At 49.2% G+C, this 26588-nt stretch overlaps 1 long non-coding RNA gene across 2 annotated transcripts in view; it reads left to right on the top strand.

Moving 5' to 3' along the window:
* Nucleotides 1–26588, top strand: part of LOC146860277 (uncharacterized) — a 159215-nt gene that overhangs the window by 111871 nt on the left and 20756 nt on the right. Inside the window, exon 3 of one of the 2 annotated variants that reach the window (XR_014979126.1) lies at nucleotides 3492–3588. The exons of the other annotated variant lie outside the window; for it this stretch is intronic. This is a non-coding gene — a long non-coding RNA (uncharacterized LOC146860277). The remainder of the gene's footprint in view (nucleotides 1–3491; nucleotides 3589–26588) is intronic. 2 annotated transcript variants of the gene reach the window in all.

Raw genomic sequence — 26588 nt, 5'->3', positions numbered from 1 at the left:
ATTATCAATACAAACCTATGAGAGGAGCAGACCTCACAACAGTGACAACCCAAATAAGCTGTTTGTCAATACCAGCACATGCCAAACAATGAAGGCACGTGTCTTACCGATTACCTACACAGCACCCTGCTCATAGGGCTACCTAGGGCCTATCTTAGGGGTGATCTATATGTAGTAAAAGGGGAGTTCAAGACTTGGCAAGTAACTTTAAATGCCAAGTCACTGTGGCAGTAACCTGTGCACGTAAGTCATGCAGTGGCAGAGGCCTGAGACAGGTTTGAAAGGCTACTTCTGTGATTGGCGTAAACAGCGCTGCAGGTCCACTAGTAGCATTTAATTTACCGACCCTCGGTACATGGGATACCACTGTACTAGGGACTAAAAAGTAAGTTAAATATGCCAAGCAGGTGTAGACCAATCATACCACGTTTAAAGGAGAGAGCACATGCACTTTAGCGCTGATCCACAGTGGTAACATGCCCAGAGTCCTAAAGCCAACAAAAATAGGTTATAAAAAATATAGGTAAAAGGCAAAAAGTTTGTGAACAACCCTGTAAAAAGGATCAGGTCCAACAGGAATTGCTTCAGGATACCTGGTGGCATGATCCACTACCACCGGTACAAAAATGTTTCCTGATGCTGTTTGAAGGTCAAGGGGACCAACAATGTCAATCCCTACCCTTTCAAAGGGAACCCCAACCACTGGGTGTGGATTTAATGGAGCCTTTGATTTTCTACCTGTCTTGCCACCGGCTTGACATGTAACAGAGGAGCTGCAGAACTCCTACACTTTCTGGGACATACCTAGCCAGTGGAAGTAGGTGGTTAACCTACTCCAAGTTTGAGTTTGGTCAAGATACCCAGCTAGGGGTATGTCATGTGCTAAGGTGATGAGGTGAGTTAGAACTCCCTGTATTGCTGAGACACTACCACTCTCCTAATGGAGTCAGGTTTGGGGTCTCTGGCCTCAGTGTAAAGAGAGATGCTAGTGGCTGTGGGAGCCACTGGCATCTCCTTTTTCCTGGCAGCAGCTTGCAGTCTCAGGATCTCAAGAGTGGGACAGGTCTCTGATCTTCCCTACAGGGCCTATCCCTGACCCTAGGAGCTCTGCTGTGTAAGGCAAAGTTCCTGGGCTCAGTTCATTCAAGGGCGGACAGGTCTTCTCCCAAAGGTGAGGATACCTAAGCTTGTGCCTCAACAGAAGTTGGTTTTCCAGCCTTCTTGCCTTTTCTCTTGGAGGATTGGGCCAATATTTCAGGCTCCGGTACCTCTTTTTCATCCTGGGCTTTACTCTGTGCTCTTGTTTTTACACACACTCATTCAGGTATTCCCAGAATGGCTGCACAGGTTCTCATCTGCACCTCAGCCCATGCTGAAGTCTTCAGATCAGTACCTAGTAGACATTCTACTGGAATGCCATAGGACATGACCATCTACTTTTGGCCAGTAACCCTTCCTCATTCCAAGGTCCCCATAGTCATGGGATGAACCTTGAAAATGTTATCGGCATTGATAACTGGATACACTTGTCCAGTTATGTACCTCTCTGGGGATATCGGTTTTTCAGTCACCATGGTGACACCTTCACCTGTATCCTTCAGTGCTTCTGCTTCAACTCCATAGATATGTGGGTTTCTCTGTAGTTCTCCAGGTTACTGGGCCAGACAGCAAAGGAAGCTATATCCACCCCCCTTCTCCATCAGAAACTAAAATAAATTCAGTGTTCTCTCTGACCTGGTTAGGGCACACCAAGGACCACATCTGGAGACTCACAACCCCAGAGTGTGCTGCACTAATGTGAGCCTTTTTGGGCAGGAAGAGTCCCCAGTTTGGTGTCCATTCTGCTTACAGTTGAAACACCAAGCCTTTTTGGGATTCCAGGATTTATCCTGGTACCCACCTTTTGATTGGGAAGGGTCTTGGGGCTCACCCTCCTGAACTGGTTTTTGGGGGGCCTTTGGAAGACTTGTTGGGTTTTTCTCCTTTGTGTCACACCTCTTTCCCCTGGGAAGGATTGATAACCCCTTTCTTCTGGTCGCTCCACCATGGGTCTTTCTGGACACCCTTGTTTTGACCCAGTGGTTAGCCTTCTACCCCAAATTCTGTGGAGAGAATAACCGTAAGTCCACTAAGTACTGATGCAGTTTTTATGAAGTACAATTACTTTACAAATGCTACTTCATAACCAAATTATAGAGCCCATCATAGTCTTGCACCATGCGGCCTTTTAGCCTGCCGCCTAGTGTTTTGACTGTGAAGTCAATAAAATCAACCCACGACTGACTTGAGGTTTTGCGAGTATCCCTGAATTTAATTCAGTACTCTTCAGTGGTGAGTCCAAAGCCCTCAATCAGGGTATCCTTCATGAGGTCATAAGACTCAGCAACTACTTCATCAAGTGTCAGGAGTCTATCTCTGCAATTTGCTGAGAATAGCTTCCAGAGTCGAGAACCCCGCTGTCTCTAGTGTGACTTCCTCAGTATACAAGCCCTCTCAAAGGCTGTAAGCCACTTTATGATATCATCACCCTCGACATATTTGGGGACTATCCCTCTGGGGATTTTGGGATCAAATGTTTTCTCTCTCTCTATTTAGTTTGTTGCTGTCACCACTCATGGGTGCTAGACCCATCTCAGCCCTCTCATCTTCTATAACCATGATTTTGGCTTCAAAGGCTGCTCCTGGCTAGTCTCTCAAGAATTTCTTTTTCATCATCTAGCTCTTCTCTGAGCCTTAGTTGCCTAAGCAATCCTCATTAGAGGGAATGCACTCGAGGTACAGTTCTAGAGTAGATGTGAGAGGCTTCCTCATCTCCTTCTCTTGTGAGTTTGGGGGGACAGTCGCCTGGAGTACTATCCCCATTGTCAGAGTTACTGTCAACCTCCTTCTCTATTGGGGTGTCAAGATCTTCTGTTACATTAGCTGCTTCAAACTATGCAAGGAGCTCCTGTAACTTTGTCTTGGTAGAGTTTGAGACAGCTATTATGTGTCATTCTTACAGAGGAGCCTTAACTGCCTCACCTTAAGATGCAGATAAGGGGTCAGGTCGAGTTCCTGAACTCTAGCCTCTGAGGAAGACATTATTTTGGTACAGTTGGGACCTTTTTAGAAAAAGAGACTTTTAAGGACTAACTGACTAGTACACCTTTTAAAGTTTCTAATACAGAAGGACTGCGGGACTTAACACAAGGCCCTGACAGTTCAGATTAAATTTTACAGTGAAGCTACTGGTGTGGCCGAGATAGGATTGGTACCACACCATACCAAAATGCACAATTTGACATAAAAAAAAAACTAACTGCAGGTGAACTCTTTTGACTACCCTGATGATCTACGAAATTTCATTCTCCAGCACAAGAGTGTAAAAGTGGAACTTGGTAAAACTTCAAGTGTTGATAGATTTGCATTGTTTTTGATAAGCTTCACTTCATATTTAAATGATTACTGTCTGATTGAAGTTATTTTGATTGATAGCATTTTTCCTTTTGCAGATGTCTCTTGTCTAACCTGAATCCCCTCCCCAGCTTTGTCTTCTTCCACATATTTCCCATCCCAGACCTATTGTATATACCTTATCTACATTTGTTGGTAAGTGCTCTTTACTAGTCAACCATATATTCCAGTTTTTGGTATGCCTTTAGATTTCTTTTACTTTTTTTTATGTCTCTATAATGCTGTCTTAATGTCTATTTTTATTTTGTTGGTCTCTGTGGCTTCTGCCTTTTATCTCTGGTTGTCATGAGCCCGCTGCTAGTCTTTCTTCTTGCGTTTTCCCACTCCTTCTTGTTACTATTTATACACTTGACATGTCCTAAATCTCTTATGGCTGAATACGTATGGCTTTTTGCCATCCTCTCTTTTTTTACAATCTGGTTTTTTTTCATTTTTCATCCTCCTTCCTTTTTTCTTTTATCTTCCTCTCTTTTGTTTACTTCACTTTTACTGTGGTATTACAAATTGCTTATTCAGTTGCATGACTGAATAAGCTCACTGATTATAGTAGGCAGACCTGGAAGCAGAGGTCAGCCTGGGACCAGGTTTCAATTCCCGGCTCGGCTGGGTCTTGAGTCCATAAATTGTCCATGGACTCGATAATTCTCGCTCCAGTGCATACTCGATTCATGGGTTCACACTCTGCGACTCTGGGCAATAGCTTGCTTAATCTCCACAATGGCCCCTCGCGGCAGGATGCCTGGCTTTCACCTTGTGGATGCCCTGCTGGGTTATCTCACAGGGGAATACCAGGACGGGTTCCCTAAGCAAGCGCTTAGAGACCGGTTGGTGATTTGCGCTATATAAATATCTGCACATTTACATTTTTATTTACATGACATGGTTATTCTTTTTCATTTTGCATTGTACCTTTTATTGAATTAAGAATCAATTTACAATATATGCGGTCTCTCAATTTCTATAGTTACTAATCTGTGTGTAGTGTCCTGGAATGTGAAAGGTCTATGTAATCCTATTAAGAACTAGAGAGTGCTTGCATATTTAGCCAGATTACAGCATCAGATTGTTATGCTCCAAGAAACTCACCTCATTGATTAACTCATTGAAAAAGCACTGGGTAGGCCAGGTTTTCTGTTTCCCAGCAAATCAGAATAAAAACGGGGTAATTATACTATTTCATAAGTCGCTTTCATTATCAATTGAAAAGGAGAAGGATGAAGCTGGATGATGACTTCTTCACACCTCCATCATTAATATTACCATTTCCTTACTTAACATTTATGACCCTACAGGCATAGACGTACAATTTTGGGATCACATGTCTCTCATTTTACATTCCTCTACTAGCACCAATCTTCCTGTGGGAGGTGATTGTGACAAAATCATGGACCCTTTTACCGAGAGAAAATCTCTTGCTTGATTTGTCCCAAATAGAATGGAAAAATCCTTCAAAAACACTATCTAATCAAGGGACTTGGTAGACGCATGGAGGATTTATAATACAGAGAACCTAGAATTCACCTTTTACTCCCCCACACACAATTCTAAATCTAAAATTGACTATCTTTTCTATAGCACCTCAATTACTTCCCACATTATAACATGCTGAAATCGGATCTATATTAAATTCTGATTACGAGACCTGTTTTTATCGATCTAGAAATTTCACTTGAATCCTCTAGATCAAAAAGATGGCGTTTCAATAACTTTTTACAGAAAGATCAAACAGTTATTGAAAACCTTGAACTGGTTTTGAAGGATTATTTTGACTCAACCATTACTTCAGATCGCCCATTCTATATTATTTGGGACGCCTTCAAGGCAGCGGATATATGTCACATTATTGTCGCAGACAAAAAGAAAAAAATCCTTGAAGGAATTGGTGCTCCTAGTCTCTTCCATAAAACAACTTGAGCATGAATTCTATACTTTAATAATGAAACCACTCTTAAATATCTTTTTCTCAAGCCAAGATGGCTTTTAACAAAAAAAAAAGACTGAAGAGGCTTCAGTTGTGATATTAAATATCAACTCTAGGTTTTATGGAGGGCGCAATAGAGCGGGTACGCTGCTGGCGCCCTATTAAAAAATATATATATATTAATTATAGATGACAAAGAGGTTAATTATTTTAAAAACAAGGATATTTTACAATGTTTTACTGAGTTTTATCAGAATTTGTACATACCAAAGGTCTTTCCATCAGTTACAACCCTAGACGCCTTCTTTGACTCTCTTCCACCTCGCTCCCACCTCCGTCAAGATTTTCCCCTACTTGACAAGGACATATATTTAGCAGATCTTGTCTGTATTAGCCAAACTACCCAAAGATAAAGCCCCTGGACCAGACGGTTTTCACAGAGGAATTTTACTTACGATGTTCACATGTTTTACTTCCCCACCTCCTCTTTATACCAATTCTATTTTCTCAATAACGAGGCTATAGGCACTTTTTTGTTTTGTTTTAGAAGCGATGCTGTGCTCGATCTCTAAAAAATATAAAGAATTCTCCTCTTGTGCTAATTATCAACCTATTTCCCTTATTAATTTTGACTGCAAGATTTTTCTGCAAATATTAACCCTTCGACTTAATCAATTCGACCATGACCACATTGGAATGGAACAAACTGGGTTTGTTAAAGACAGACATATGGCTAACAATTCGAGAGCCTTTAAATATTATTCATTTAGCCTCTAAGAGTGCCACCCCTATAGCCACCATTACTTTAGAAGCGGAGTTGTCTTTTAATCATCTACATTGGCATTTCATGATGTGTGCGCACAAATGGCATGGTTTTGGCCCCAGAATTCTGCAATATATTAGGGTGCTTTACTCTTCTCCAACGACTTCTATTTCTTGTTAATGGCACTCAATCCTCCTATTTCCTCTCCAACGGGGTACAGGACAAGGTTGCCCTTTATCCCCGTTACTTAATATATTATCCCTAGAACCCTTTTTACATACTCTGCGTCATTTATTATCTTTTCATTGTTTCACCCACAAAAACACAGAGGTTAAATCCACATAACATGTGGATGACATCGCTCTATACATCTTTAAACCTCACACTTTCTAACTAGCCTTTACTGATCTTTTAAACTTCTACTGTAGCCTACCGGGTAACAAACTAAATTTTGCCAAATCTGAAGTCCTGCCATTAAACAAATTCTGTGGGAAAGAGATGTTTGCAGGCAATGGTTTTAAATGGAATTCTATTTTCATTAAATGTTTAGGAATCAAATATTCCTCCTTCATCACGATGGCCATTCAGGCTAATTTTGATGATGTCTTTCAAAAGGTTCTTCAAATAGTCCCCTCTCTACCTATCCTGGATGGGCAGGCTAGACACAATAAAGATGATGATGCTCCCTGTAGGAAGCTAGCTTGGTATATGGTGTACACTGATGTAAGAGTCAACCTTGCACCAATCCAGACAACCCTTAAGGTGATTTTAGTGGTCTTAGACAAACTTAGAAAGCTCTCTAAGTGGTAGCTGTGGATAGCAGTCTTCAGGCTTAGTCCAGAAGGAGTTTACAGCAGCTTGTTGTACCAGAACATAATCTTATAGGTATAGATTAAGTGAAAAAGAACCACACAATGTATTTATAAAAATATGTATTTATTATAACACACCAACACATACAGGTATCTCCTAGTCGGAGATATACACAATCCTTTTCAATAGAAACAGGTAAGTAGCGCATAATACACAGTGGTCACCAGGGGTAGACCAAACCATATACTAAAATAGTGGTATGCGAACCATGACTGGAGTCAAGACTATACACAGAAGACGTAGAAGTGCCAGGAACCCATGGAACCACACAAGGTAAGTAACCAGTAGCCCCATGGAGGTCGTGTGCAGAGTGAGAACACGACCGCGGGATCAATGCAAGTCAATGGGTAAGTTGCTGTTGCAATTTTAAAGAAGTCGGACCCTTCCCAGTGGACCCTGAAGAAACCCCATGGAAGACAGTAAGTTGGAGAGCCACCCCACCCGTGGATACCCTAGGAACCAGGATACCTACACCAGGGAAGCCAGGTGCATAGGTGTGAAGTGGCATCAGAAACCGCCGTCAAACCCAATGGAGGACTTCAGGAAGATGATGCTGATGTGGAAGGTGAAAGTGTCCGGTGGAACCCAGAGGTGGATTCAAGCTGAGAAGTACCTGCAAGCAGAGAGGACAGAGTCTGGGCCACTCAGTAGTAACCAGGAGGCACGGAAGATGAATGCCCACCGATGTCGAGTGTTGTAGGAGAGATGACGGTGAACTTGGAGCTGCAGTTGTGAGGACCAGGCGACGCTGTGGTAGACCAGGAGCCATTTACGAACTGTCCCACGTCGGATGTCGAGAGTTGAGGGGTCAGTGTTCGTCCGGAGCACCAACAAGCCTTGGCAACTGCAAACAACGTGGAAAGCAAAGAAGGTGCAGTGTTGGGACTAGCAAGGTCCAGGTGAATCCCAACACAAGCAGGAGAGTCAGGGTAGGTTGCGAGCAATCAGGGGAGCCCAAAGAATTCAAAGATGAACCTCAAGAGGACACACAGGCCGGAGGCACTGGATTTGCAAGAGGACCACAAGCAGCTCAACAAAGATGCAGGCCCACGGTGCAAGTGATGAAGTGATGACAAAGATCTTTGTCACTGGAGATGCTTGAGGTTAGGGCTATTTGGATCCCGAAGATCTTGGTGGAAGGAGGCCTACAAGCCTTTGCAACTGCAAGTTGACGCAGTGCAAAGGAGTGCGGTTCCTGCAGCTCCAACGAGGGATACAGGCCTCAAATTTGGGCCAGGGTAGACCTCGAGGGATGTGAAGAACTGCCACCTATGTTGCTGAGATTTTCAGATTCCGTGGGAGCTCAGGATCAGCAGACCAGTCATCTTAGTTGCGGTGCCTGCAGATGCAGGAAAGTGGTTCCTTCACTTCAAGGGAAATTCTTTCAGGTGTCTTGGATGCCCACAGACCTCGGAAGGTTCCTGTATGGTGCACAGGTATGGATGTTGCAGTAGACAAGCAGGGTGACAAAATCAGGAGCAGCAGGAGTATTTCCAGTTGCAGCCTTGATGCCCAGAGCGAAGTACAGGGAAGTGCCCAGACAGTTGAAGAAGAAGTGGTGTCTTGAAATGAATCTTGTCCCATGACGAATCTAGGGACCCACCCTTGGGTAAGTCCTTAAGTACCTTTGGGAAAGGTTTGGGACGATTCAGGCTTCCCTTCCAGAGACAGGGTTGGACAGTGGGGAGGATACTCCAATGTCCTTTGTCCAGTTTTGCGCCAGAGCAGGGGCCAATGGCTCCCTGAGCTGGTTTGAAATTAACTATGCAAGGAGTGCACCAAGTGTGCCCTTCAAGCAGACTCGTATTTCTGGTCAGCAGCAGCCATGTTGTCCGGGTCTAGATGACTGGTACCGGGAGCACTGAGGGCCTCCCGGAGGAGCTTTACAGTGCATGGAATCATACCTCCCACACCGTTTTGGTGTGGGGTATGATTCCAACATTTGATCCCAAATATGATAGGATCCATTACAGCCAGTTTCGAGATGGTCATCGCGTAATGACACGGTGCCCCTCTATATGTTATATGGGTGTCTCACTTACAAACTGGGAGAATAGATTCCATAGGCTGTAGGGGTGTCCTGCTCATGCAGGGGAACCCTCACACTTAGAACTGAGCACCCTGCCTACAGTATTGAGAGGCCTGCCTTAGGGGTGACTTATAGGTTTTAGGTGCAGTGACCTTGGATATAGGGAAACCTATATCTTTCGTAAGTGGTGCTGGCACCAGCTTACACAGGCTACAATGGCAGACCTGTAGTTACAAGTTGAGTGGTTTCCCATGGGTGGCAGAATACATGCTTCAGCTCTTGGGGGACCCCTGGTGCACCTATGCCCTGGGTACCTTTTTTTGTTTTTTTAAATTTATTTCTTTTTATTAGTTCTTCACCAGGAACAAACAACAGCCAAACACATTGCCATTATTCAGATATTCTCTGGCAAAATTAAGCAGGCATATCAAGCTATGTTCATTGATAAAACACATTATAAATTGGCAGAAATCCAATTAACATTCAGTGTCCCTTTATTGGTATAGCAACTGTCTTCAGGATACAGAAAGAAAATCGTAAGAGAAAAGAAGAGAAAGAAGGGAGAAGAATAAAAGGGGGGGGGGGGGGGTGAGGGGACTTCTCTCTGGCCTTCATAGAGACACTTTTACTTGTAGCTACAGCTCGTCCAGTGCCAATATAGATGGTTCACACAATCAACACAGTGTCTACTCCTACACTGCGGGGGTCTCATTCTGGTTAAGGGGGTGAGAGCTGAGGTAACTTTGCAGCAGTATCCATATATTCTGCAGACGCGACTGTGCGGGCATTAGTTCCCAGTAATCGGATAACTGGTTGTGGCAAAATGCGGCATCCTTAAGCCACTCAGTTATTCGCGGGCTGCGCCTACGGCACCGCCAAATCGCAACCCTGATTTGCTAATAATAATAACATGGTCGTCAGTTTCCTATTCTCCGCAGGCACTCTGCGCACGTAGCCTATTGGGCCGTCAGAGGGGAGCGCTCTAGCCTGCATTCTATCATCAACTCCAGCACATCAAAAATGCATCCCCAAGCTCCTTCCGGGCACTCCCAGGCCTGATGCAGAAGAGAGGCCTTTGGCGCCCGGCAGCGCACACATCGTGCATTCTCACTCAGTCCAGCTCTGTTCATCCACACAGGAGTCCTGTACAGTCTATGAATGAACTTGAAATGAATTAGCCTTAGTCTGTAGTTGGGTGGCAACTCCCTAGCCTGCGTACGGCAATACGTCCACGTGCCCTCCTCAAAGGGACCTTCCAGGATCTTCTCCCATTCACGCTGCACTGGGGGGACACATATCAGTGACACACGCTGCATTCCAGAGTATAAGCGGGTGATAAGTTTCCATGGTGAAGGGTTCACCAGGAATTCCTCCAGCACCTGGAACTTGGTGGTGCTATTGGGAATGAGACAAAAAATGTGCGCAGTGCAGCTCTAAGCTGATAATATGTCAGTCTGTCCAACATCCCAGCATGGACGTCCCTGGGCGCAGAATCCATGGTAATAAAGACACCATTCGGAAAAGCTCACCCCTTCGTGTGGAGCTGGAGCTTCTGCAGTCTTTGGCACCCCCCGTCTCTGCAGTAAAGGCAACTCTGGGTGTTTGGTGAGTGGTATTGAGGGGGCAAATGTCTCTAAAAGCGCGATGCGCCCAAGTTCCCGCCACGCCCACACCGTGCAACCTACCTTGTTTACCTAAGCTCGTGGTCTGTTTTGTGGTCCATAAAGCGCCATATGTAATGGTGTCAGGTCTGCCTGATCGCTCTCAGGGGCAATGTATGCCATAAATTGGGTCGGATATACCCAATGGTATCCGAATTGAGCCTGAGCACAGTTATAGTATAGTTCCATATCGGGGGCGCCCATAACTCCCTGTTCAAACTTTAGCGTAAGCATCTGTTCAGCCTGCTCTCCAGCCAGTCGATGAGCTTGCTGTAATTGTAACTCTATAGGTCGTCACTGTTCGGGCTAACGCAGATTCCCAAATATTCCACCGGAAAGTCCGCCCATTTAAGTGGGAACTTCGATTGAAACTGAACAGTGGCGGGAGTGAGCGGGAAGATAGTGGATTTCCCCCAATTCATGGTGATGCCCGATAGGGCTCCAAACCCGATAATTTCACGAATTAGGGGATCCAGGTTCACCGCTGGGTGTTTGACGTATAAAGTCACATCATCAGCGTACATGGACACTAGGATCACCCGGGGAGACATAGCAAGGCTGCGCAGGGCGTAGTGCTGCCTAAGCCTGGCAGCAAGCGGCTCTGTTGCCACTGCAAAAAGAAGGGGTGAGAGTGGGCACCCCCGTCTTGTACCCCAGGCCATCGAAAGGGGGGGGGGGGGCACACTGTACCATTAACCCGCAATCTTGCAGACAGGGCAGAGTACAGCAGGACGATTCTTTTAAGAAAGAAGGGGCCGATCCCAAAGCGAGAGAGAGGAGCGTTAATAGATACGGCCATTTCAAGGTATCGAAGGCCTTGGTTGCGTCTAAAAAGATGGCGGAGGCCGGGAGGGAGCGGTCTATCTCCTGCATAGTTGCAAATAATGTGCAGATATTATGAGATGTGCTCCTGCTGGGGATGAAGCCGCACTGGTCAGGCCTCAGCACCGCGAATAGCAGAGGGAGCACCCCAATCACTTTCTCCTATGAGAACGGTTCGTTGGGATAATTACACTGGCCATCAGTTAACCATGCTAATTCAATCGATTCAAGGAAGGAGAGATGCGCCTCCGATTGATGAGCAGAGTACAGTGAGGTGTAGAATGCAAGCATTTCTGCTTGTACACCCTCCTGGCCAGCAACCACTTCATCATCACCAGTACGCAATTCGCTGATGTATTAGCTTGCCCCTGGTATTTTCAGGAGGCCTGCTAGCGTTTTCCCGGCTCGGTCCCCCTCCACATAGCGGTGAGCATGCACCTCTTTTCCCAGATACTGTCTCTCTCTGTGAGCAGCCTCCTCAAATTCTGCTATTTTTCCTTTAATTCGCCCCAGAGTTGCTAATTGGTTGGACACAAAGTACTCTGATTCAAGCACTTAAATCTTCCCCTCCAGGCGCCTGAGGTCTCCTCTAAGCGAGCGCAATACACCTGCCTGCTTGGCGATGCACTTGCCTCTGATCACAGATTTGAAAGCCTCCCACACCGTGGAGCAGGAGTCTACTTTCCCAATGTTTAGCTCAAAATACTTTGTTATATCAGATCGGAATGCCTCCCGGAAGACCTGGTCCTGGAGTGCACCGAAGGGTTCAAGTACCACCGGGGCATGCTCGGAAAGGGACCGGGTAGGAGAGCAGCGGTGAACACCCACTTGTCCGCAGCGCGAGCCAATAATCAATCCTGGACCAGGTGGGAACCACTGCAGCTACACATGTGCCCTCCCTGCTGTGTAAGAGCCGACGACGCCAGACATCCACCAGTTCATGATCTTCCATAAGGGACTGTAACTTCTCCGACGCCCGCGGGTGGGGCCGGCGAGAGTCACCAAATCTGCCCATGGCTCGATCCAATGTAACAGTGATGTGCCACCCCCCATGAAATGGCTCCAGGGCCAAGCGATTCTGTCAACCTACAAACTTCACTGAATAAGTGCTGGTCATCCACATTCGGGCCAGTAGACCGATACAAGCCTGACTGGTTGTCTCCCCAGCACCCCAGCGACCAGTACGTATCGCCTCTGTGGGTCGCATAGCGTGGTGCGCGTGTGCCACGGAAGCCCCTTCCTAAGATTGATAGCTGTGCTTCTGGCATAATTGGAGTAGCCCGCTATGAATTTCTCTCCCATCCAACCCACCGGCAGGTGTGCGCAGCTAGTACCCATCAAGTGTAGTTCCTGCAAAAAGCAGATGTCTGCACCCTGTCTATTAAGATATGTCGCAACCAGTCTCACCTTTCTGCAATCATTCAAGCCATGCACATTCTACGTTACTGCTTTAACTGTATTCACTCTCTTAGTAGTCTCACCCACGTCTGAAATCGCGCAATTCCTGGTGCGCCAGACTCACACCCGCATCAAATTGTTGTTGGGGGGGCCAGAGAGAGGAAGGGAAGGGAGAAAGAGAGAAAATATTTAACACATTGCAGCCTGTCTGGTCTGCCCCACACCCAAAAAGCCAACCCCCAACCCACTACAGCCTCCAAACATGTCTGACAGGTGTTACCCCTACCCCAAACAGGTCACCAGTGGCCAACTGTTAGAACAAATATAGGACTCATCCCAAGGGGTGGCACCAGTGGCTCGGCAAATTGCAGCAGTTGTGTGCTGGGCGGTTGGACGAGGTGCGTTTGAGAGGGGGATCCTCTCAGTCATTCGGGCAAACATGGCCAGTTCTGAGCAGTTATTGCAAAAGGGGTAGTCAACCTGAAGAAAAAGGGACCATGGGGAATCATCTCCACCCGGCCAGTAGTAACACATCACTGTCGGCATGTTGATGGTCCCGCCAGGTGCACAGTCATTTTTGTTGAGGGTCTTCTTTCGCTGGGTCTTTAACCGCTTGAGCAGACGATGTAGAGTGCTTGAGAGAACGAACAAATATGATGGTGAGTTTGGGATCGGTGAAGAATATGGTTTTCCCGGAGTAAAAAATTCAGAGCTCTGCAGGGTAAAGCAGAGAGTACTTGATGTCCTGCTGCTGCAACAGCCTCTTCACTGGTACAAACACTCCTGGTGGCCTGCACTGTCAGAGTGAAATTGGGGAAGAACGAGACCACATTGCCCTGGTATCTCGTGTCCTGCTGTTCCCGGGCTCTGCGCAGTACAACATCACGGTCGCTGTAATTCAACAGTCACGCAATTATTGGCCTGGCCAGGGCACCCGGCGGAGGCCTCTGACCACGCGATCTGTGAGCCTGCTCAACTATGCAGACCGGTGATAGAGTGTCTCTAAACAAGAACTAGAGAATCTCCTCAACATAATCCTCGAGACGGGACATTGCTGTGTTCTCTGGGATTCCCATAACTTGCAAATTGTTTTGTCGCAACCTCGCTTAGAGGTCTTCATTCTTGCTTCTTATAACTTCTAGTACTTTTTCCATACGAAGCAATTTCTTACGAGCAGTAGTGCCCTCGTCTTCTAATGCAGAGGTACGTTGTTCAACCTCCGCGCTACGCTCATCCTGGTTCAAGACCTTATCTCTGAGCCGGTCCAGGTGTTTGACTTAGACATCTATGGCTGAAAGTAATTGCTTAAAGCCCATGAACATTTTGTGTATATTTGGTCTGGACACCAATGTAGAATTCATGGTTGCTTCCGACAGGTCTTCTTCTGTCTCCCCCCCACTCCCCCTGGAGTCTTGCAAAGCTCAAAGGAGATCATTGGCTGTCTGTCGTCTGTCTTGCCCATGGCGTGCGGCCGTTTCCTCACCCTAGAGAGTGTGCTTTACCAATGCTCCCGTGTCCGCGGTAGCGCCGCAGTCATGTGAGATGCGGATCACCTAGAGCCCTCCCCGCAGAAGCAGTGACCCCCTCAGGCCGATGACTGCATGGGGCAGCTCGGCTGTTGCATTGTCCATAGGCTCGCCCCCCACAGTGTCGAAGGTCAGGCGGTAGGGGCGCCCCTCATTTTCGTGAGCACACACCTCTGGTCGCCAACTCTGTGTGCTACAGTCCTCCCAACGTGGATCGACGGCAGTGCAGACACCCCCCTGCAGCAGCCGGCTCAGCCCACCTCCGCTGGTCCCTCTGCCTTACTGGGTTCATGTGGAGGCCCACACCAGCAGTACCCCAGCACGTAAGAGCCATCTCCCGCCAGCAGTGCCCCGCAGGATGGTAGGCCGTACCTCAGGCATGGGCATAGGTGGGCCTCCTCTCTGCAAATGCTTTTGTAGTGCGGGGGGGCATGCACCCACAGCTATCGTCCCTTTCTCTCCCGCCACCACTCCTACCATGTTTCAGTTGTACGCCGGGCCTCGCGCAGTCTCTCCATTGCTGACCCTGGAGGTTCTGGCCCCCCCGATCAAGAGGGGGGGGGCAGGCCAAAGGGAGCTGTGCTCTTTTCACGCTGCATTTCACCTTGACAGCCACGGACACTCTGTACTCCAGATATGCCCTCACCCGGAGCTGGCCGATATCCCAGCCGAGCTTCCTTCACAGGTCCGCCTTGTTCCTTCACCGCCAGAGAAAGGCAGCTGCACTCAGCTGTCAGATCAGCCCGTTCTCACCTGAGGCAGCTCTCAGCGCCATGGGGCTCAGTAGGCTTCTCCTGTGTCCATCGTACTCCCCTGCCACAGGGGTCCGGAATTGGATCTGTCCTGGAGCCGGCACACTGCGGGCATCCAGACGGAAATGGCGCCAGTGTAGGAAGGTGGAATCTGACCGCATGGTTACCCTCACTTTTTTCTTAGTGTTTTGCTGGTTTTTGACGAGTCTGACTGGGATCCTGCTAATCAGGACCCCAGTTTATCTGCTTTCTCCCTAAATTGGTTGTGCATGTACTTTAGGTACACACCAGATTGGATACTGGGGTACCCTTATCAGTACCTACTATATGGTACACCATGTACCCAGGGCATAGGTAACCGAAAAGCCTCACAGGGGCTGCAGCATGTATCATGCCACCCCTGAGAGACCATTCAAAGTGACACCACAGGTCTACTACTGTAGTCTGTGTAAGGTGGTGCATGCACCCCTTACTTAGATATAGGTTCACTATCTATTCTAAATTACTGCACATAGAAACCTATCAGTCACCCCTATGGCAGGCCTTATCAATCCTGAAGGCAGGGTGCTGGGTTTTATGTGAGAGGCTGCCCATGCATGAGCAGAGCCCCTCTGCAGCCATCGGAACTCTTTTTTCCAGAGTTGTTTGTGATGCAGCCAACCATATATATTTAAGTGCATTATAACCTCACGGTAAATGCTGACTTGAAAACGGCTGCGTAGAAACATGTCTGGTTTGGTGTCAAACACCTTGGAATCATACCTCCTCACCAGCAACTGGCGGGGGAGGTATGATTCCACCCTTCTAGAGAGACTTATGTGAAGCACAGGTACACCCGGTACCAGCTTTCTCGACCTGGGCATCACAAAATGGATGCTGCCAGCCAGAGGCACGAGTCTGCCCTGCTGTTGCTGAGTCAAGCTCGAGCAGGGGAAGGCTGGACAATAGGTTTCCTGTCACAGGGAGGTGTGACCACCTCCCAGACAGGATTTAGTGTACTGGGGCTAGGTGGGTGCACTCAGAGTGTTTGAAAGTCTGCACTGGGAGCACATTTGGTGTCCCTGTGCATAGTCCAGTTCAATCCGGTTGCAGGAGCCATTTGCATTTGACGTGAAACTGGACAAAGGACATGGGTGTAGCCACCCCTCTGTCCTGACTCTCCCATAGGTGGGTCCCCAGAGTTTGACCCACCCCTTCCTTGGGTATAAAGTAGGAACCCTGACTACAGGACTTTAGATTTTACCTGGACGAAACTCTGCTACAGAAACCAAGTACTTCGACGATCTACGCTTCGCTGGACGACTGAAGTTACTCCCCTGCAGCAGCAGGCAACTTAACACATTTGACCGGTTTGAATCTACTGTACTTTTGCAGCAGCATATGCTTTTCGGCGACCCCTGAGGCTGTGCTTTGGGCTACTTGTAGTCCTGATCCCGAGCAGTATTTCCACTGAATATTTCCAGCCTACACTCCACGAGTGTTCGAGGGCTGGTATTTTGTGATTCAGCTATAGGTCCCTTCACGATCCCTGGTCCGTTAGTCTGTGGGTCCCTCTGAAGGTAACTTTGACTTTCCTTGGGCTTTCCTGGTTGCTCCAGACGTGCCTTGACTCTCCATTGCTTGGAGAGTCCCCAGGACCTTGCTGGTCTTCACCATAGCTTGTTCCCTCTGCCCGCGTGGGTTGCAGTTGCCAAGGCTTGTTGGTGTTCAATCCGGTCACTGACCCCCCCCAGCACTCGACATCCTTCGTGGGACAGCTCACCTCCAGACTTTGGTCATTGTCGACGTCTCCTGGTCCCCGCGGCTGCAGAGTCAAGCATCCTATCTTCGTACTTGAAGCACCCGACATCGGTGGGCATTTGTCTACTGAGCCCCTGGTCACCCTGAAGTGACCCAGACTCTGTCCCTCTGCTTTCAGGTTCTTCTCACCTAGGATCCAGGCTTGGATTCCACCAGACACTTTTCATCTTCCCGGCAGCAGCACTTTCTCACATCAAGCCATAGAAAACGATGAAGGTTTCCGAAACCACTTGACCCTTGTGCACCCGGCTACTCTGGGATAGGTAACACGGGTATCTCAGTACTCTCACGGGTGCTGGCCTTAGAATCTTTCATGTTCCAAAGGGTTTGCTTAAAGTCCTCTCCGAAGTGTCCTTAAAGTCTAAATTTCCAACCACAACTTTCCCATAGGGTTGTACGGAGCTCGCGCCTGTGTTCACACACTGCACTCATCCTCCGTGGGTCCCCTGTGTCACTACTTTGGGTGGTTCCTTGGGGTTCCAGCGATTATACGTACTCTAAGCACTGTGTCTAGTTAAGTCGTGGTTGTTATACCATTTTCTTAGTATATGGTTTGGTCTCCCCCTGGAGCCCGCTGTGTTTTGTTCTATTTACTGTCGTTCTAGTGAATTAATATTGTGTGCTTTGTGTTCTAATCTCATAAAGAGGTTAGTAGAGAGTGTTAAGTAATAAATACATATATTTTATATGTCTCTTGTGTGGTTCTCCTTTCATTTGGTCATTCAGGAGGTTCGGATCTGGTAAAACAAGCTGCTTTATATTCCTTCGAGACTTAGCCTGAAGGCTGCTCTCCATAGCTACCACTAGGATAGCTTTCAATAAAGGTTGTCTTTAACCTAATCATCAATAAGGGTTGTTTGGACTGGTACAAGGTGCCCACTTTAATTAGTGGTCAGCATATACCAGGCCAACTTCTCACATTGGTGTGCAGCGGTTTCAAGCTTGCTATTGTTTTACCAGATAAATCTCACTGAGTGATTAACTAACAACCACTACAGGTATCAGGTATATATAAATCAAGACTAGAATAAGTAAGTTCTACTGAACTTGGAGTTGGGTAGTCAAGGGTCTAGCACACCCTTTCTCCAACTTAAGAGAGTTTAGTTCCCACTAGGTTAGGTAGGTGCCTACACCACATAACACTAGTCTTCTAGGCCACAAGCCAGTGGCTTCTTGCCAACTAAGTATGACCATTTCTTATTTCAGGAATTGAGAAATATGTGTGCATCTAGGAAACTGAAGACAGGGAGAAGTGCCAGTACTCAACGCCTCATAGAGATATTGATTCTAGATGACCTCAGAAAGACCCCAGGGTCTGATAAGGTAGGTAGAGGGGCTAGGACAGTGGATGAGGGTAGAGCAGGAAGTGAACACTTCTTTGATCTAGAATCAAACACTGGCCATGGGGATCATGATGATTCCAACCTGGAAAATCCAACTTTGCCTTTAGGTGGAAGAGAAGGCCCAAGTGGCCCTCTATTTTCTCCCCTAGGAAGGATACAAAGTTTACCTAGAAGATCAAGAACTCCCTCTGTGGAGTCTAATCATTCAGGTACTACTGAAGGGACCTCTGCATCTCAAAAAAGGGACTCCTCTTATGAGAAGAAGTGTCAGTTACTTGAGTATGAGAGGACCAAACTCAGAATCAAGTGGGAACAATTGGCCTTAGACAGGGAATCCTTAGAGCTCCAGAGACCTTCCAGGAGGTTGGGGCTAGAGCCCCATGGTGGCAGCAACAGTGTCCCTAGAGGTAGGGAATATACTCATGACCATAGGAACCTGAACAAGATAGTCCATCCCTATCAGAGTGGGGATGACATCCACAAATGGATAAATGCAGGGTCCCTCAAGAGCAGTGGGCAGCTATCTTGTGGCTCTCCTTTGCTGACAAAGAATATATGACGTGACAAACGCAAACAAATACAATGCATGCTTTTACAATGCAACTTTTACAATGCAACTGACATTACATCGCAAGCTTTTACAACGCATACCATTACAACGCAAACATAGTATAATACATGGAATAATCCATTATAAAGCATACTATAACAACGCACACTTTTACAACGCAATATATATATTTTTTTTGTATAATAAACCCCTGTAGCGGGATGCAAGGAAAATAGGGGTTTTGGGTAGGGAAGTGTATTAAAAAAGCGGTTATTGGAGATTAATACATAAGCATTACAATTAATACTAGAGTACTAAAATTAATACTCATGTATAATATTTTATTTGATAAACAAGTTTTTATTATTTTAGGTAGTACAACAGAAGAAACTTTCGGGCCCTTCGAACCACCACCACACAGTAATACAGCGTAAAACGCACCGCATTCCCACCCTCCCCCTGAAACCTCCTCCCCCCACCCCCCTGCGTCTTCTAAACTGCCCTATCATGGTACGTTGCCCAGCCATTTCCCCCAGACTTTTCTATATTTCTTGGGGCAACCCCGTGCCCGGTAAAGAGTTCGCTCCTGCGCCGCACACCAGTCCACCCCGGCGCCCCACTTGGCCAAGCTAGGCGGTTGCGGCTGCTTCCACGCTGCTGCAATGTCTCGTTTGGCCACCATTAAGGCTGTCATGAGAAATAGCTGCTCCGGGCGTGTGCGATCCAGGCCCTCAGTGATGCCCAGTAGGGAGTGACTAGGATCATGTGCACCTCCCACCCCAGGACCTCCGTAAGTTCGGACTCTATGCCCCTCCAGTACCCCTCCAGTTCCGTGCAAGACCACACCATGTGAATGAAGTCGGCCGGCTCAGAGCCACAACGGGGGCAAGCCGCGTCAGTGGAGAGGCCCGCTCGGTGTAGGCGAGCCGGCGTGAGATAAGCGTTGTGCAGGTAGTAAATTTGGATAAGCCGCAATTTGGCGGAGGCCGTCACCAAGCGGGGGGCCATAAGGGCATCACGCCAGTCGGCCTCATCCAGGGGACCCACCCACCCCTCCCATCGTTCCCTAAGGCCCTCCAGGGATGTAGGGGTGCAGTTGAGGAGGGAGCGATAGATCCTGGAAATGCCCCCCCTCCCCAGATTACCCATCATGACGTGAGCCTCCAGGGGGCTGTGGTCCGGCATCTGAACGTCCAGTGGGGTGTAGGTGCATATGGCATGGCGTATTTGGAGGTATTTATAGAATTGGGAGGAGTGGAGGGAGAAGCGCGCCTGCAGCTCTGAATAGGAGCACATACGCCCTACCCGCCAGACGCCCCCCAGCTGGGAAATGCCGAGTAGGTCCCACGATTTAAAGCCCTCCAGCTCCGTGACCTCCCGCAACCATGTCCCATGCCACAAGGGAGTGACGCGGGTCAGCCTCCCAGTCCATCGGGTGTGGCGGAGCGCCGCTCGCCAAGCCATGAAGATTGCTTTGGTTATATCCGGGCAGGAGGCGGGGATGGAGGCGCCATACAGGCGGTCCTGAATACAGGAGAAACCCAGATCCCCAAGTTCCACCCTGTAGGCCGGATCGGACCATCCCCCCCCAAACCAGTCATGAATGACCAGGAGTTGGGTGGCCAGGTAGTAGAGGTAGAGATTGGACATGCCCAGACCCCCATCAAAGGTGGGCAGGCGGCATAGCGATAGAGCCAACCGAGGCCTCCCACCACCCCAAAGAAATCTCGTCGCCATCCCGTCCAGTTCACGAAACCAAGGTCTTGGAAAGGAAAGGGGAGTGTTTTGCAGCACATACAAAAACCGGGGAAGAATCATCATTTTGTAGAGGGCCACCCTCCCCAGCGGATTGAGGGGTAGCTGTTGCCATCTTGCCAGGTCCGCCTTGGCTTTCTTAACCAGGGGGGTCACGTTAGCGCCCAGCTCAGTTCCGGGAGAAGGAAGACCCAGATGCCCAGATATTTAAAGGACAACCGGCGGAGGGGAATGGTATCTTGCCAATCGAAACATTCCCGGGAGGGGTGCAAAGGAACCAGAACCGATTTCCACGAATTTAGAGACAGACCAGACGCCCGGCCAAAGCGGCCCAAGATATACAATGCACGGGGTCCGGAGCACACCGGATTTCCAAGATACAGTAGGACGTCGTCCGCATAGAGGGCGATTTTGTCAGCCTCTAGGCCAGGCCATTCCCAGCCCTGAAGGAGAGGGTCAGTTCTGATCAGGGCAGCAAGGGGCTCCATCGCAAGCGCGAAGAGAAGGGGCGACAGCGGGCATCCCTGCCGCGTCCCCCGGCCGATCCGAAATGGCCTCGACAGCGCCCCGTTGACCAATACCCTGGCACGGGGGCGGGCATAGAGGACCCGCACCGTCCCCAAGAACTTAGGGCCGAAACCCATGTGGGTCAGGACGTCAAACAGGTAGGCCCACCCCACCAAGTCGAAAGCCTTTTCGAAATCAGCAAGCAGGAGGGCGAGGTATGGAGTCAAACGGTGGCGGTGAGCCAGGGCCACGTGGAGGCGGTGAAGACAATGGCGGGTGCCCCGATCGGGCATAAAGCCACATTGGTCCGGATGGACCAGGCTCGATGAAAAGGGCCGGAGCCATTGGGCCAGGACCGCCGCATAGAGCTTCATGTCAGTATTGATAAGAGAGATCGGTCGGTATGCCGCTCTGTCAGTGGACGGCGGCGTAGACTTAGGCAAAACCACAATCGTTGCCAAGTCGGCTTCCAGGGGGAAGGAGCCCTTCTTAATCGCCTCCGCATAGAGATCCAGGCTATCCCTATAGGTGGCATAGAATTCCTGAGGGAAGCCGTCGGGTCCCGGGGTCTTCCCAGCGGACGTACGCCCTATCGCTTCCCCAATTTCTTCAAGGGAAATGGGGGCCTCCAGGCTCTCCCAATCACCCGGCTTAAGCCGGGTGAGTCGCACGTTACTAGGCGCAAGCAGAGTGGCCAGAGAAAGATCTGGTGCCCGGGCCCGGTAGAGCTGAGAATAGAACTGGGCGAAAGCTTCCGCTATCGCCACGGAAGAAGACTGGAGCACGCCGTTGGAGTCGGTGATCGCCGGAATGATGCGCGTCGTCCTGGGATAGGTGGCCAGGTGATGTAACAGCGCGCCGTTCTTATCGCCCCATCCATACACCCTCGCCAGCGAAGATTGCCAGAGAAGCTTGGCCGCTTCGAGTGATCGCTGACGAATCTCCTCGCCAAGGAGCCGCAGCTGCCGGTTCCCAGCTGGGTCATCGAGCTCAGAGAGAGATTGCTCCCGCCGCAGCGCCCGGGCCTCACAGGCAGTGAGCTGCTGTAGCTGCGTCCGGCGGTGCCGCACCACATGCGCCTTGGCTGCGCCTCTAATGGTCGCCTTGCAGGCCTCCCAAAGGGTGCCCGCTGAGGAGACCGAACCCTCATTGGCGCAGTAGTACTGGGTAAGCTCGGTGCCCACCGCCTTGTCTTGTCTTGGAGGAACCAAGCGTTAAAGCGCCACATCGGCCGGGCCGCGTGAGCCGGAGGGCCCAGACCCAGGAGGACCGGAGAGTGATCCGAGATCCCCCTGGGGAGGATACGGACATCTTGGATGCCCCCGCAATCGGCGGGGGGGACGAAAATCGCGTCAATACGCGCGTGAGAGTGATGAGCGGCCGAGGTGTGGGTGTACTGATGTGTGTGAGGATGCCAAATCCTCCAGGCGTCGCATAGGCCCTGGGCCTCATCCCAACCCGCCAGTTGCCTCGCTCGCGCAGCACGGGAGTCTGAAATTGGTCCCGACGAATCCAGCTGAGGGACCGAGACGGCATTAAAATCCCCTCCAAGCACAACAGTACCCAGCGGCAAGGTCTCCAACAGAGAGGCGGCGTGAGATAAAGCCTGCGACAGTCCGGAGGGTGGTGCATAGAGGGACAGAAAGCTGATCGGCCTACCGTCGAGTGTGCCGCAAATGGCAATCCCCGTTCCATGAGGGTCGTGGGTCGCCTGTGTAAGGACAAAGGGGAGGGAGCGGCGCAGCAGGACGGCCACCCCACGGGAGCCACGGGAAAACCCAGAGTGCCACACCCGATCATACCCGTAGCGTGCCAGAAAGGGACATCTCTCACCGAGAAGATGGGTTTCTTGAAGCAAGAGCACATCGACCCCTATGCGCTGGGCATACTTAAGGACTGCAGTGCGCTTGAGCCTATCCAACAGGCCGTTCACGTTCCAGGACAGGATGCGCAGCTGGGCCTTGGGGGCTAGGTCTTCCATGGAAGCGGTGGATGCGAGTCGCAGCGGGGGCGGAACAACCAGGGGGGCGCCGGGAGGACACCAAACGGTGAGGGCGTGCGGGGAGGGGACGAGGAGCATGCAAGCACCAGGGGGATAACGAATCTCATACTGAAGGGAGCCAGTGAAGGCCGGCGGAGAGCGAGCTCTAGCGGAGCGCGTGTCAGTGTGGAGCCACACAGTGGCGCTCGCAGGGTGCTGCTGTGTGACAGGCCCAGTAAGAAAAAAACCCAAACTAAACACCCTCCCTAGGAGGAACAACCAACTAACACCCACCCCTGACCCCCCACCCCCCACCCTACACTTCGAGAAAGGAAGCATCTGTCGCCCTAACTTTAACTAACAACTACAAGACCCCAAGCAGGAGCGCTCGGGTGTAAAGAGCGTGGTGGACCCCTCCTGAAGTACGGATGTAAGTGTTCTGTCCTAGGTTACTACATAAGAGCGGGAAACCGCTGAGTCCGAGTCTGAGACTGATGCCCCCGCAGCAGGACCAGGCCGTCGAACCCCCTGCCAATACAGAGTGCGGAGAAAAGTCACATTGCGGGGCTGCGGGAGAGGTCGGAGAGGTCTATGTGCGTGGGGAGGTTGGTCGGAGATGGATCCGGCAGATGCGATGGGCGGTGTTGAGAACCCCCAGCCGCTTGAGAGGACGTCCCGGATGAGGCGGATGAGTCCCTCGGTCTCCTCCCCGACACACTCGCGGATCGTGGCCCAGTCGCCACCACGCCTCGGGGCCGCCGGGATTGCGTGCGCCTCCTGCGTCGTGGTCGCGGGGGCCTGGCAGTATCCTGGTCCGGAGGTCGTCTAACAGGTGACACCCGCCCGGGCTGGCGCAACGGTCTTTCTTCGGTGAGCCAGGTCCATGCCGCCCGGGGAGTGTCAAAAAATAGAGTCTTGCCCTGGAAAACAACGCGGAGGCGTGCCGGGAATTGGAGTTGATAGCTGAGGCCCAAGGAGCGTATCTTGTGTTTCACCTCCGTTTAAGAGCGGCGTTGCTCCTGGACCTCCCGGGTGTAATCCGGGAAGACCATGATGGTGTGGTTGTTAACTGTAGTTACCTGATTACTAGAGACTGCACGCGGAATTACACACTCCAAAATCTAATCGTCGAAGAAAGCCATCTAAAACTTGAAGTACACGCTATAGAAATGTATAGCTACCTAATAATTTGTAAAGGCACAAATAAACTAAAATATACATATTATTATTGTTTACAGTTTGTTACAAAACTTTACAACCTCCAACAAACTTTGCTAAATACTCTATTTGGGACAATATATATCTAATGTAAGTGACAACATATTTTTTTCCTACTTTTAAAACAAATGTATAATAGTTGTTTTATACTAAATAATTCTAAAACAAACAAGACTTCACCATTACAATTAATAATTATTATTCACTTTGCAAAACATATGCCTAATTAAAATAGTGTTTCTGTGTAAACATTTTTGTAGAATACAACTTTAAAAAAATATATTAATTCAAAAATATGGTTTCCACAAGTCAACTGCAGGATAGTGCAAAAATAAATTACTATTCTTACACCTAAAAGTATTTTCATCCTTTAAAATACTGGATAATCATTTTATTTAAATTAATATTCCAACTCCAAAACTTGCTTGTTTTTCAAAAAAAAATCAGAATAGTGGTATATTGTCAGGAATCCCCTCCAGCACATGGATTCCCTCCCACGATGCCACTTCCGTGAACCTGGTGCGCTTGGAGGAGAGCGGACTACAACTCCCAGAATGCCCTCCGGCAACAATTGCCTTATGCAACTCAAGAGTTCTGGTTACATAACACCAAGGGAAACGCCTAGTTTTCATGTGATGCAACTCAAGAGTTCTGGTTGCATAACACCAAGGGGAACGCCTAGTTTTCATGTTATGCAACTCAAGAGTTCTGGTTACATAACACCAAGGGTAACGCCTAGTTTTCATGTTATGCAACTCAAGAGTCATGGTTATACAACGCCGAGAGTACTACTTAAGGATAAGATCACTGGGACTCGGCGTCGGATATTCTGATCTTTGCCGGAGTACCTGGTTGAGGTACACGGACCCGTTGGTGAGTTGAGCGGCGGAAGGAACATTCTAAGGAGCGGAGGAGAGGTGCTGGCGTGTGCTTCCTGCCCGTGTCCTGTCCCGTTCTGAGAGCCGTATTCAACGTCATTGGGCACAAGTCCCGTTGGTAGAGCCGAAGCTCCCAACGGCCTGACAATTTGGAGAAAACGAGGTTGGTGCGAGCCGAAGCTCCCAACCCTCGTTCCTTGGGTAAACACACGCTTAGAGCTAAGACGCTATCCAGGAGGTGTTTCCGCGTCTTAGCCATCGACACTCGTAGGAGAACTGGGATAGGTAGAGCGGCTGCTCCCATCCATTCTCTGCGCCACCTTGGGTATCATCACTTAAACCCGGATACAAGAGACGCACACTAGGAGGTGTTCCCAGCGTCTTTGTGTTGTGGCAGTACTCTGGGGGATACTGGTAGAGCGGCTGTTCCCAGGTGGTAGAGAGCCCGGCCGGGTGACTCCCACGTGCCCCCCGTAGATTGCACAACCTTGGAACTACCCTTCACAGCGGTCGAGTGGCATTGTCGGCCACTGCTTAGCACTGTGCCCTCCGTTGGAGCATACCGGGTCCGGTGTGCATGCGGAGGACGGTTAGACGAGCTGTGAATGGGTATCGTACTTTAACTGGTGATTCCAGTACCGGTATTCTTTGTTGTCTGTAGTTGTTTATCTGTTTATTAAATCATCCTTAAACCTCCATTTCTCTGGTCCGTCGTCTGTTTGTCCCAACCCCGAGAAAGCCAGGACGTTACATAATATCCGACCCCTTCCATAACTATCTCCTGGTTGGGCGAACGACATGGCCACGATTGAGGATGTGTTGGCCGTCTTAGCCGCGATGCAAATCGAGCTCACCGCTTCCAGACAGGAAACAGCAGACGTTAAGGCTAGAATGGACGCTCTGCAGAACGATCCGCTACAGGCGGGTGCCTCTCACACGGCCACAGCTCCTGCGGTTGTGGTAGAGATGCCCGTAGCCATTCCTTTGGCGACACCAGAGAGGTACAGCGGAGACCCCAACACAGTGAAGGTTTTCCTCACTCAAGTAGCACTGCATCTGTCCTGCAAACCAAAGGCCTTTCCTACCAGCCAAGCCAGAGTGGCCTTTCTTTTTTTTTTTGTTAAAATTTTTATTAGAAACCGTTGGTACACAGTAAAATACAGACAAGGGCCTACAACCACCAGGGCCGGCCGCTATAGAGCCCGAGGGCCCGCAGTGCAATGCCACACATTCAAATGAACCAGAGGCAAAGCTCCCGGCAGTTCGTGGGCACATATGACAGGCCGTGGCCATAGGCCAGTAGCAATCGGAATAAACAGTTTCATTTTTTATTAAATATAAAACACACTCAAGGCAAT

Source organism: Triturus cristatus, chromosome 3_1, assembly GCF_964204655.1.
Source record: "Triturus cristatus chromosome 3_1, aTriCri1.1, whole genome shotgun sequence".
Classification (NCBI taxonomy): domain Eukaryota; kingdom Metazoa; phylum Chordata; class Amphibia; order Caudata; family Salamandridae; genus Triturus; species Triturus cristatus.
The sequence above is the reverse complement of the archived record's forward strand: the minus strand, read 5'-3'. Positions and strand labels throughout refer to the sequence as shown.